At 40.6% G+C, this 13,119-nt stretch overlaps 1 protein-coding gene across 1 annotated transcript in view; it reads right to left on the bottom strand.

The window, feature by feature from the left end:
* SMPD3 (sphingomyelin phosphodiesterase 3) overlaps positions 1 to 12,109 on the bottom strand; it is a 120,135-nt gene extending 108,026 nt beyond the window's left edge. Inside the window, exon 1 of the mRNA XM_032195471.1 lies at positions 12,089 to 12,109. The gene's annotated coding sequence lies outside the window, so the exon portion shown is untranslated. The remainder of the gene's footprint in view (positions 1 to 12,088) is intronic.
* Between the last annotated feature and the right edge of the window lie 1,010 nt (positions 12,110 to 13,119).

The raw sequence follows: 13,119 nt of genomic DNA, 5'->3' as shown, positions 1-13,119 counted from the left end.
CTGAAAATAACCAGTAAAATTAACAGAAATAAAACTGTTCAGTAGAGTGTGGTTTTGAAGGGTATTTTAAGAGCAGACAAAATCCACTTACATGCTAGGCTATAAAGTGTTAGCTGTTACTTAGCACCCAATAAACTCAAACGAATCTCTCCATACCCACTGGAAAAAAAAAAAAGTTAGACCTCAGAAGACTTATAAGTTTAGGGCTTTAACCTCGGTTACCAAAGAAAATTCCTGTCAACAAACCAGTCAAAACTTGAATAATATAGTTAAATAAATTTGATAAAATGAAAGAAGTATGAACTAAACTTTTGCATTTGGTTGACAAAATCTTTCCATTGTGAAAGGTATAGAAGCTTTTGGTTCAGTTTTTAACCTAAATGTATTAGAATACAATGTTAAAATCATCCGAATAACTAATATTTCTATTTGCAAAAACATAAAGTACTCCTTTGCAGCATCCTAAGGTAATAGAAAAATCACTGCATAGAGCCTATTAATCTTTTTCACACTTACTAAAACGAGGCTGTTCTATTTAATTATAATGGGTTCAGTAAGAAGTTAGGTCAAGTAACTTTTCATATTCTGTTGAAATTATATGATGGAAATTCTGTTGTGGCACAGGTGCAGAGACTGTATCGGTAAGGTCTGAATGGAGACACATGGAGCTGGGCCCTATAGCATTGCCAGAAGTAGCTATTCAGAAGCAGATTATGGAATCTGAAATATAATCTCTGCTTGACAGAGTTAATGTGTAGCCTTTCCAGGGATGAAGCTGTCTACTGGTTCTTCCATCTGTCAGGATTTTCTGGGCTTTGGGAAAGCCATGCATATGTTTGAAAACCTGACTGCACAGAGGAAACCTTTCTTTGTGGCTACATAATAGATCCCTTTTAGGAGTTGTAGGTACTCAGGAGCTGCTAGCAGACCACCAAATGAAGGAGTAAATAGATGTAATGGAAAGTTATTTACAGAAATTAAAAACTCCATTTTGTTGTGATGCTTGAAACTTGCTTGCATGAGGGAAAATAATAGTGGAAAGCATTAAGACTTGAGGGAGGTAGTAGGGCTGAATGGAAGCCTAGATTTTTGTTGCTGTTTTCCTTTAGGACTGTTTTTTGCTTTTTCTTTGAGGGTGTTATTTGGTATGTAAATTCTGCATGGTCAATGTATAAACTAAACTTGAAGGACCACTGTGAAGTAATGAAATTGTGCATCATTACTGTGGGGGTGGTGACAAAAACAAGTAGGTGGTATGTGTTGAAGCGATGGAGCACAGCTGGAAGATTGCTTCCCAGCACTCCTCAGTGCGGGCTTGCTCTACAGAAAGCACAGGATTTTGGGGACTTGTTGCCTTTAGCTGTTGGAGGAGGCAATAACATGGAATGCTGCCCTCAAGCTTTCGTTGAGAACGTACTTTCTACTGCAAGGAAGTAAAAAGTTAGGTGTAGGGACTGAAGCATACGAAGAGTTAACCGTGGGACAAAAGCCATGGGAAGTGTAAAGAGAAGTTATGTATGAGATAAGAAGGAGAAGGAGGAGTACTGGGAAACCTGCTGCAAGGACAAGCAGAAAATTACCGGCCTCTGTGCCTAGTGTACATAAGCAGCATACTTGCCTAATAAATTTGGATTTTGGTCCTGCACATCAGAGTCCATGCCTCTCAATCTGCCACAAGTACAGCTGCCAGAAGAACTCTTAATAACTGTAACACACTACTTTCAGAGACTATGGGAAAGCTGGTAAGTATAAGTATAGGTTAATGTGGAGGAATATGTCATGCTGCCTTAGCGATTTGGCAAGGTAGCGTTCTGTACCTATAGGACACATGAGTGAAGGAGCAAAATGCAGAGTAATGTATTAGGTGCTATATTTGTGTGCATTATCAGCTTGTGTGCTGTTGGAGGAACTTTCAGTAACAGTTTCAATGTACTTCTGTTCAGTAAAGACTTAGCTATGCCTGTACCTTTTCACCTTATCTTGATTATGTTTCTGTTTTGTGGTGAACAGCTATAATAGGGCAGTAAAAGGCTGGAGGTTCTGAGGAGTGATGAGAAGACAGGCTTTTAAAAAGTTCCAATTATTTCTGTTACTTGCGTTATCTGAAGATTGACAAGAACCTGAAATGACTAATTCAGTGCCCTTGTGGTGAATAAAAATCATTTCATACCTAAGATATGCCCGTCCATTTGCAGCAGTCTGGATTTGGAATTGTCTGCCAGTCTGTGGTAGTCAACTTCTCATGCTTCACTTCTATTGTACATCGTTCTTGCAAAGGAATGCTTATCACATAGCTGATACCCTGGTACCCTGGCAGCAACTGAAGTAATCTGCATAATTGCACCTTATCAGGACAGGCCTCTTTTCAGTAATTTTTCCACCTTTGGTGTGGGCATAAGAAAAGTTTCCCCAGATTTAGAAACAATGGAGTGCTATTTTTGGATTATATTGTCATCTTTAACTTCTGTGTTAAAAGATGAAACAAAGCTCTGAGCTTTACCTGTTATTACAAAAAAGTGATGGGTGTGTGCATCCTTTGGCCAGTGAGAATTTTCATCTCTGGTGTGTATACAGCAAACATTTGTCTTTATGCTCAGGATTGAATTACAGGTGCTAATTGTCAGGGTTTCTTTTCTGTCTCAGGCCCTAAGGAAGGCACAGCATGACCTGTGTGCTTCGTTCCTCTCACTCTCAGTGATAAGAGGACATAATACTTAACTATGTTGCTCCCATTAAATTTGTCTTTAACCTTAGACTAGGTTTGCTGGCATATCCCAGCGCGCAGAGAAATTTTAAATGATCAAGATTCTTATCTTTCTTCACTGGTCTCTGCCAGTTTCTTAGCTTGCATAAGAGCATCCTATCTGTTGTCTAGAGTCTCCCTGTCTTGCCCTGCTGCTGGTACAGTCATCTGTGGTAGCATTCAGCTTTGTGTTGGATTAGACACTCCTGTAGAAGTTGTTCTGAAACTGTTCTCTCATCTGTGTGGCAAAGCAGTATGGATTTCACGTAACTGTGCAGAGGGGCCAGGAACTAAGTTGTTTTTCTTCCAGCCTCTGAAATTTTGAAATGTTTTAAGGTGCACTCATATTTTAATGTATCTTCTCTTCACTTATTTTTCATTAAGATTTTATTACCACTTCCAATAGCAACAACAAACAATTTTGCTTAGCAATATGTGAATGGTGGAGTAGTCTATAAGGAAAACTACAACCACTCAACTGCTAGCTGCTAATTCTTTTGAACTCGTAGATCTCTTCCCTGGTAGGGTTATACTGTCTCTTTTCCATCTCGAAAAGTAAAGAAAAGACAAAGTTGTACTATTTGCTGAGGAGTGGGATCAGGCATCTTTCTATTAGCTGCTTTTTGGTGACATTAAAGGATTTTATGTGTTGTTGGTTTTTTTGTTAGCCCTCTTTCCACCACACCTTTCTGAATATTGGAATGGGTAATTGGAGTAAAGTGACTATTTTTGACAAAGATTAAAGCAAGTTATTCTGGTTAAAAGTGAATTCCTTTCACTGTACTGGAAGTGTAGTGTAAGTGGTAAAGAACAAAGTAACAGTTTTATTTCAGCACAAGTTTTGGTTGTTTTACTACTTTGTTCTTTAATGAAAGAGGAATTGGTTTTCTAGGCTAACTCACTGAGCCGAGTTGGTTACACTGTTTGGAAGCAGACCTGTGACTGAAACTATTGCAAAGCTGTGGTCCATGTTTCCTTCAAAAGCATAAAGTAATTCAATAAAAGACTGGTTCAGATATGGATTTCTTTAATAGTTCTATAACAGTTTTATGTGACTTACTCTAATTCTGTAGATCTGGAAAAAATGCTCTCAATTTAGGTGAACTTAATGCATGACCAAAACAAATCTTAACATCTTCATGTATACAAGCTCTCGAAATTCAGACCTGAGTGTTTATAAACTGTGGCTTATTTTGATGTTAACCGCAATTTCTTTGGTTAATAGTAGTAATTGGTACATAACAACTAGAAAACTTTCATGTTGATTGGATAGTGATGATAAATGTGAACTAAATGCAGGCTTACTATCAAGCAGTTTTCTTGGAAAAGTCAAGAAAATGTTATCTGTAGAAACAATCAAAAATCTTACCCTCATAAATAATTGGAATTCTTGCTGATGTTGTGGGGAGGGAGGAAGAACTCTGTCTGCTTATCTTCAGCTTCGGTTTGCATGTAGATATGGAAAGGTACACATTGGGTTATTCAGATACATGATGTGATAGGAAGCTCTTCAAAATTTGTGATAAAGGACAACTAAGGTATGGAAGATGTGTAGATATAAACAGTTATAGCAAGATTGGTCTAGACACTGCAAATGTTCATGTCATCTCAATTTTTTGCTATTTCATAAGGTGACTTGGTATGGGTAAAAAATCTTCCGACTTTGGACATGGATGCAGTGCTCAGAGGTACATAAGACAGTAACTTGTGTAATAACAAAGTCTCCTACATTATATTACAGCATGTTATAAGTATCCTAAGGATATGTAATACTGCATAAATGTGGGGAAAATGCAAACTGTAAAAGACAAGCAGTTAAAATTTGAAGGATAACTTTTTGAGGGCAGTGTTCTCAAGTGCAAGAAACTGGAATCAGACTTCTGACTTCGGGTAGGGTACTCAACAAAAAGAAGCATGCAGATTCACTGTTTGCATATAGGCTGTACTAGTTAATTTAGGCACACTTGAAGCATACAGAAGTTTGGTTCATAGTGACACTGAATCTTATTCTCTGCTTAATACTTAACAACTACTCAATGAAGGTGAACGGTAGTGTCAAAAGCCATGATTCAGATATATATTGAGTCCTTGCATTTGCTCCCTTCTGTCATTGAAACTTCATTAATTTCTAGCCAGGTGAAAGGCTGACTCTTACCAGCCTTTAGGGAAGAAAAGCAGAATAAGGGGAAGAAAATGGCTTCCTATGGTGAAACAGTATACTCCTTTCAAGAGGCATTTCAAAGAGGTAGAAGATCAGCAGGCACTAGTGATCATGCTGTTCAGACATCTTTCTGTTTTAGGAACAAGTGTTACAAGCTACCAGTACTTTTTCAGAAGGTGTATTCTAAAGATCAAATACTGAACACTCCATTAGTTTTTTTTTTTTGTTTTAGTCTATAGAAATGGCTGAAGTGAAGTTCAGACAATGAATGAAATGTAGATCCCAAACCCAGAGCAGGTGTGTCAATTAACTTAAGAACTTAGTATTGACTTGACTTCTGATGTACTGTGTCAAAGATTTACCCTGCATTGGTGTAAACATAAAACTACATTGATACAACTGATGGCTAGCTGTTCTCTAGTATTAGGCTACACTATGAATTTACAGTGACTTTACAATGTGCATGTTGTGGTACTCTGGTAGTTGCATCTTGATAAGAAGTCTCTTCTACTCTCATCTCTGGGTTTCTGGCTCTGTGTGAAATTAGCTTCAAAGGAATAAGGAAACTTCTTTGTGAAATATAAGGTAATAGCAATAAAACTCTTAACCACTCTTGCTGGGAAGTTTCCTCAACAGATAAGTTCAATGAATCATACTTTGTCTTATTAGATAAGCTACTGAAGTCTAACCTAAAAACCTATATTAAAAGAAGTTTTAAATGTTGTAAAAGGTCACTTGATTAATGATCATCTGGGGTCAAAAAGTAGACAAAATATTGACCTAGTTAAAGTTGATGAAAGGAATTAATATCATTAGTCTTGACAGTTTAATAAATAATGTACATTCCCTATAAAGGAGGTAACAGCAGGGAGGAAATGGAGCAAGGGTCCAGCAATGCAGTGGGATTCATGACCCTTTATTTGCCATTTATTTATTTGATGATACAACATAAGGCTCTGTGGGGCTTAACTCGGCCAGCTGGGGACTTGTGCTGTTGACTGGAGTAGAAGTTACTTTGGTAATAGTGAGTAGCTAGAGCTTGAAGTGTCTTTCCAGAGGTGCACAGCAAGTTAGAAAATGTACTGGGGACATTGAGTTGGGTGCCCGCTCAGTGAACCACATTGTCTCTGGAACAACTGCATTGGCCATTCTTACTTGTGATCAGATGGACAATTGAAGAGATAAGGAAGGCTAGGGTCACTCATGGATTCAACTGTTATGTGAAAGTCTGATTTGAAAGGCTGGGGGTTAACCGTAATACTATTGTAACATGGTAATGGTGACTTAAAATATTAGGAGGAAAAATGATTAGGTTTTTCTTAGTTATCCAAGTTATTTTGATGCAGGGTCAGTACCTTTCTGATGACAACCTTTGCACCTTCCTATGGTACAGTGCAAAGTAAGGCACATGAGAGTAGTGGAGTTCAAACCAGTCTCCTGAGTTAAATATACTTTTTGCCTAATTAAATGCTGCTATGCTCCAGCTGAATAGTCTTTCACTTTTGGCCTGGGGTATAATGTGCTATGATGCTTCAATGGGGAAAGATTTCACATTCCTCCACAGGTATGTGCATGTGTTGGAGTTTAGCAATAGGGGGTCAGACATGGTCTTTGTACAGCGAGGATCATCTTGATTATGGACCACGCAGGATCTTTAGTCCTTGCAAACTTAACTCCCTATTTACCCTCTGTTCTGTCTTGATTTGTCTCATTTAGAGTCCTGCGTTCCCATTTGTCCTGTATTTTCTCCTTTATTTTGCTCTTAATTTCTAAGCTTCCCAGGCACCAAGCAGCTTTCCCCTTCATTCTTATGTAGACTTCATTTGTTATTCTCTTCTACCACTGGATTTTACCACCTGCTCCACAACGCTTCCTTTTCTCTCAAGAAGCATTAAAGTGGGCCCTTTTCCCACTGACAGCTTAAAAACCAAAGAGACAAGTAAGACTTGGTTCTGAAACGTGATTTTTGGAAGCAAACTTCATCTTAAGGAATAGAAGGAACTGTACATTTCTAATATTAGCAGCAAACTGTTCCTTTGTCAGCGTGTAGAAGGGGGAATCAAATGTTAACCTGTTTAGAAATAGTCAAGGGACAGATGGAATCCTGTGATGCTATCTCTTCACCCTGAGTCAAGTTTTAAATATATTAAAAGCTTGTATACTTTCAAGTGGCAGATATGGCTTGTCACTTTTGAGGTTATTTTTGCTATTGTTAATACCAAAATAGATTGTGCTTGAGTTACAGTAGTTGACAGAAGTCAAGTACTACAGAGAAAATAGTTGTCTTGTACTTGTCTTGCATTTATTATTTCAGATGTAAGGAGCTGTGTATGTTGCATCACTTCATAGTTCAAACAGTAATAGAATACTGTTCAAGTTGATGTCCTTTAGTAACAAAGGATTTTGGAGTAGAGGGGAAGTGGTGTCACTGTATGGTAATCACCTGCTAAACCGTTCCCTAAGTGTATTTTTTCAAGACAATGCCTAGCTACCCAAAGCAATGCTTAGGATGTGCTCTGTGAAGCTTGTGCTGAACTTGTTTGTAGTACTTCTTGTGGTATATTTCCTATGAGACAGTGATACAAGTCTAAGCCTTGATGTTCTTCATATTTAAGTCAGAATCTCCTGGCTTATGTTGTCCAACTGCAGCCTGTTCTCTGGCAATGTATCACTGGATTACATATGCTTTTAATTATTTGAAGTATATGCATTTTGGATGACCTCAAAACTGTATAGTCTTACAAGACATGTCTTGTTCTATGGTAGAGCTCTTTCATAGGTCACATGCTAGTTTCTAAAGTGCAAGGTAACATAGAAGTTGTGATGGTAGGGCACTTCTCAGTTTCCCCACATTTTAAGAATGCCAGATAAATGTTTGCCTGCTCTGTATTTGAGGTGCCGTAAATGAATGCACTTCCAAAGCAAAAATAACAAAAAATGTCAACTGAGTTGCTGTCTACCTGCAAATCTATGCAAGAATAGTCCCTGTATACAGGCAAAAAAATAAGCAGACAGGCTGAGGTTAAACTTCCAAGGGGTGGAAGATTAATGGATGGATCTTCTGGTTGTAATATGAGAGAGATCTTGGGTCCAAATCTGTAGAGGACTGTGTAACTATTTCAAACTGAAGCTAATGAGAACTACAACTGTTTCAAAAGCTTTAAAGATTTCAGTCCTGTATGTTTCATTGGGGTGCTTAAGATGGCTGTATTTGCAAACTTTGTCAAGTTGTATTGTTTAAGGAAAACTGGGGGGGAGAGGGGCAAATTTGCTTGAGTAGCAGGAGTTTAAAACAAAATTCTAACTCTTTGATATCAGTATCAGACAAGTCTCAAAATGAAATGGCTTATTCTGTCATCCTTTGGGTTTCTATTTCATGCAGTTCTTATGAACTGATGCTCGTCCAAGCACATCTATGCTAGCTGTAGAATAGCAGGTGAATGGAGAGCATAAACTATGAAGTGCCATTTAACCTGAAGCTCAGTAGGCCAGCAGCCAGAGGGAATAATCGTACAGACAGGAGCAGCAGGCATGCTGCCCAGGCATCCATTCCCAGTGAGGAGATAGGGCTCAGTTCACACACGAGTGCTTCCTTTGAGTTCTTCAAATATACTTGCTAAACCTCAGACTTGTAGCACAAGAATCAAGACTGAGAAATTTCTCAGTCTCCTTCATCTTCACTGAGATTCTCTGTAATCATGAAGCTATCTCTTCCTGCTTAAAGTGACCAGCAAACATCCTCTTATTAAGGTATGGCAGCATTCTGCCTGCTGCTGTGGTGACCATGACAGGATGGCCATCAAAGGGCAGCACTGTCATGACTAAGTCAGGAATTGCTGAAGTCTGGTGACTTGGATAAATACAACTGTAACATGCAGGGCTTGTCCTCTAACCCAGCTTTGTTTCCTTACTCCCACCCCAAGTACTAGAAAAAAAGTTCAGTAGAACTTAGTGAGTACAACATTTTCTTCTTGACTGCAATTCAGCGTGGATACTTGTCTGCAAGCTAATGCTCAAACTTTTTGTGTAATTCAAAATAAAATGGAAATGAGTATTCCCGTGCAAAATCTTGCCAGCATTATGTAGTCACCTTGGACTGTTCCTCTGCACAGTGTCACAGTTCAACTGTAGTCTGTTTTCACAGGTTTTTTTACAGTGACTTTGAACTGCAGTACATAAAAGTACATGATTATAGCAGTCATGCTTGGAGAACAGATGTAATTTTCTTTACTGTTGAGTGTTGTGGAAAATTTACTACAAATATTTAGAATCCACAGGTAAGTCTTCAAGTTAGGAGCTATACCTTCAAAAATTACTGAGACCATTACTTGCTATTTGAAAGGCATAATCCTGGTGACTTGCTTAAAGCTTGCAGACCCTCTTAAGATAAAGCAGTTCAGTGACATTAATGCACTGTGTGTTTAAATAGCTTTCAAAGAGCAGAGTTGGGGGCATCATACCAACAATTTAATGCCATTCATGGGGATAGGTACAATTAGTTATAGGTAATAGAAAACATTGCTAGAATTTGAGCAGAAAACTGGCACTATACAGTACATTTTTTTTCTTTAGGTTCTATAAAGTACATAGATAATCTCGGCCGCAATCCAGGGAACAAAACAGCATGTTAAAAGATTTTATTGTGATGTAGGGTACTTGGGCTCTCTTTCATGAAAGTATGTCTCTTCACTCCCACATATAATTAGCAGGAAAAAATGTTACTCTGCTTTTCAATGACATGTTGATTTTTAACTTTAGCATTTTTATACCAATTATGCTTATAAGGATTTTGATTTTTAAAAAAGTCTTGCTGCATAGTGGGATCATAGCAGTGGCTCTCAAATACTTTTTTTGCACAAGTCTTTCTGAAAAATAGACTTTTGCTTAAGTGTAATGGAAATATTTCCATGACTTCAGCAGTCTACTATAGAGGAAAACATTTCCATGAAGAGCTTGCAACTTGAGATTTATTGTACTGTGCTGAATGCATGATAACTGGACAGCAAAAGTCGCTGTGGATCTATGTTAGAAAAATACTACTTTATTGTCCAAGCTGCTGTGTAAGCAATTAAAAAATGTTCTAATTGCAATAGCCTTTAGTATAAGTAATGTTGGGATAACAGAAATGTCCTTTTTAAAATATCTTGAAGACTAAGATCATAGATCTTATTAAAGGCATGCTGTACGAGCTTTATTAGCACAAAAGAGCTTTGTCTTTGTCCTAACTGACCAGGTACAAATACCGATGTGGCAGCAAGCAGTCTCGGTTTATGAATTATGGCAATGTAGGGGTGTGGTCAGAGCATGCAGCTTAGCCCCTCTGAGATTTCAGTGGCTCCTCAAAGACTATTGCAGGCAGCAACTGAAATGTCTACAGTGCCATTCTAGTATTAAGCCTCTTTCATTCCTACCCAAAAAGAGAATCTATTTTAAGGTTTGTGTCCTTTAATTTAAAGCAAGCTGCTACAGTGAGGTGTGCAGAGTGGGTTAGGCTGTGTGCTATGGTTACCAGCACTGAACAGAGCTAGATCTGTTAACATCAAAATGGTTGACTTGTCACTCCATAGTAATCGTTCATTGTAAGAAAAAATCAATAGCATAGCTTAAGTCACATATAGCTGATCACATGCTCTGAGGCTTCTGTGGCACTGAGACTAAAAGCCAGAAGTAGGGAGGAGCCATGTCAGGAAACATTTTATTTCTGCTGGGGGGAAGCCTGCCTTGTCATAAGCACAAATTGATTTTTTATTTTTACAGTAATGTGCTGTTGTAATTGTTAACTTGAAAGGCTACCTTTAAGGGCCTGATGTTCTGCCCTGCGTATCCAGGATTCTTACTGGGAGGAGAGTTTTTCTGGATATGTGAGGACTGAGAGATAGTACCCAATCTGTTCAAATCTTCTTAGTAAGATAAAGCACAAAAATTGAAACTGCAGCCTAGATAAGATGAATCAAATGCATTATCTCCTGAAAATTAATTACACACCTGGACCTATTAAAATCATTAATTCAAGGAAAAGTAATGAAAAATGAGAAGTGTTAAGTTTCAATCCAGACTGAGAAAATCTTTAACATGGGAACTGATGTCTCATCAACTTGCTTTTAAATCCCTGCCTTACTGAACCCAGCAATTCCTTTCTGGTTTAATACCTGATATGGTAATGTGAGGAGCAGTGGTTACCTTAAACAAAGAAATTCTTGATACAGGGCAGAAGTAAAACGTGCAGAATATGCCAATTAGATTGCATTTGGTTCTCTAAAGGAAGTAGTTTTTTTACCTTAGTTTGATTCCCTGGTTTCTTGTTGAAATCAGCACAACCTATGCAGGTTCCTTAGATCTCCCAGGTTAAACTTCTTTCTTACCATCTACACCTGAGAAGAATGCCGACTGTTCTTTTTCCAGCCTCTCCTTTCCCATGCCACTTAAACACTTTAAGCTGGTCAGTTACCAGCACAAAAAATACAACAACAAATACAACTGCAGCCTGCTCTAGAGTAAGACACGCGGTCCTTGGGTAGTTAAGAAATACTCACCACTCCACTGACAAGGGAAGCTACTCCACATAGGCACAGCTGAGAACACTTGCTGCTTGATTGTGCATGTTTAATCTGCTTGCTCCAGTCCTTACTCATCACCCAGCACTAAGAGGAAGCCTGGAGCATCAGGCATAGCAGCACCATGCTTGGCTGTAACTGACTTAATTTAGGATGTAACTTGTCATTTGGCCTTAAATACAGAGGCATTTTTTCCTCCCACTTCTGCCACAGGACCCCTCTCCACGCTGCTCTGTCTCTAACCTTCAGCTGTGCGCCCCGGCTCTGCTGGGGCAGTAGTAATCCATACAGAAAGGAGCAAGAAATTACTGCTGTGCAAAACCCATCCGAGCACCACAGCTAAGGAGGGTATTCAAGGAAACCATTTTGCAGTCTTGCCTATAGCACTACCTGTACGCCAAACCCTGCTGAACCACGAGAACACGATTCCCGGGGCAGCATCACGCCTCCCTTTTCTCCCTGAACAACGAGGCAGAGCTCTTTGCGATCAACCAGCCCTTTCCCTTCCCCACCTCCCGGCAATTAAAATCCCGAAACTCCTTCAGCAGCAGGCGCTCTGCCCCGCTTTGTTCCTCGTGCTCCCCTCGCGGGGCTGGGGCTGGGCGGGGAGGAGGAGGACGGGAGCTTTACCTGCCGCGGAGCCGGGGCCGCCTGCAGCTGCAGCATCCACGGCGGGCGGGCGGGGAGCTCAAAGCCCCGGAGCCATGCGAGCGGCGGGCAGGGAGCGGCGCCGGAGGCTCCGTGCGCCGGGGGCAGGCTCAGGCTCAGCACCGGGCGCTGAACAGCTCCGCCGGGCGCCGCGGGCGGGGCCGAGCCGCGCTCCCCGCCCCTGGGCGCGGGAGGGCCCCGCCGCCGCGCCCCGCCCCGCGGGGGACCGAGCGCCCTTCCCGGTCCTCCCCGCGGCCTTTGGGGCGAGGCTCTGCTCCTGCTGCACGCCGGGAGTTGTAGGCGCGGGGCGCGGGGCTGGGTGGTGCTGCCCCCTGGGGACACGGCCCCGCTGTGGGGAGAGGCGCTGGAGGTCGCTGCCTCCTCCCGCCCCGCTGGGCGCCGTGCTCGGGTGACCCCCCCTTCGCTGGGGTGTTGTTGTCGGGGGGTGGCTTGCGCCTTTTGCTTGGGATGGAGGGTTCAACATTTTTTTATTATTTATTTATTTTTAACAAAAGGCTAAGATCCTGCAGTTCTTCTGTATTTTTGCGGGCATAATTAGAGACAAAGAAGTGATACAGTTGTTAAGGTCTTGGAGAAAGTCCTGAAAGCTGTGCCCTGTCCCCGTGCACCCTTCCTCCCTGTCACCGAGATTCAGAAGATAAAACATACATAAAAGCAACCAAATGAAGTCAGGACGCCACCTTCCTAATGAAAAGCAAAGCACTGCAAAAAAATGCTGTAGCCCGATTGCAGCTGCATTTCAAAAAGGCATCAGACATAAATCACAGAATAACAGAATTTCTAGGTTGGAAGAGACCTCAAGATCATCGAGTCCAACCTCTGACCTAACACTAACAGTCCTCCATTAAACCATATCCCTAAGCTCTACGTCTAAACGTCTTTTAAATACCTCCAGGGATGGTGACTCCACCACTTCCCTGGGCAGCCTGTTCCAATGTATAACAAGCCTTTCTGTAAAGAAGTTCTTCCTAACATCCAACCTAAAACTCCCC

This window comes from Aythya fuligula, chromosome 12 (genome assembly GCF_009819795.1).
Source record: "Aythya fuligula isolate bAytFul2 chromosome 12, bAytFul2.pri, whole genome shotgun sequence".
Classification (NCBI taxonomy): Eukaryota; Metazoa; Chordata; class Aves; order Anseriformes; family Anatidae; genus Aythya; species Aythya fuligula.
The sequence above is the reverse complement of the archived record's forward strand: the minus strand, read 5'-3'. Positions and strand labels throughout refer to the sequence as shown.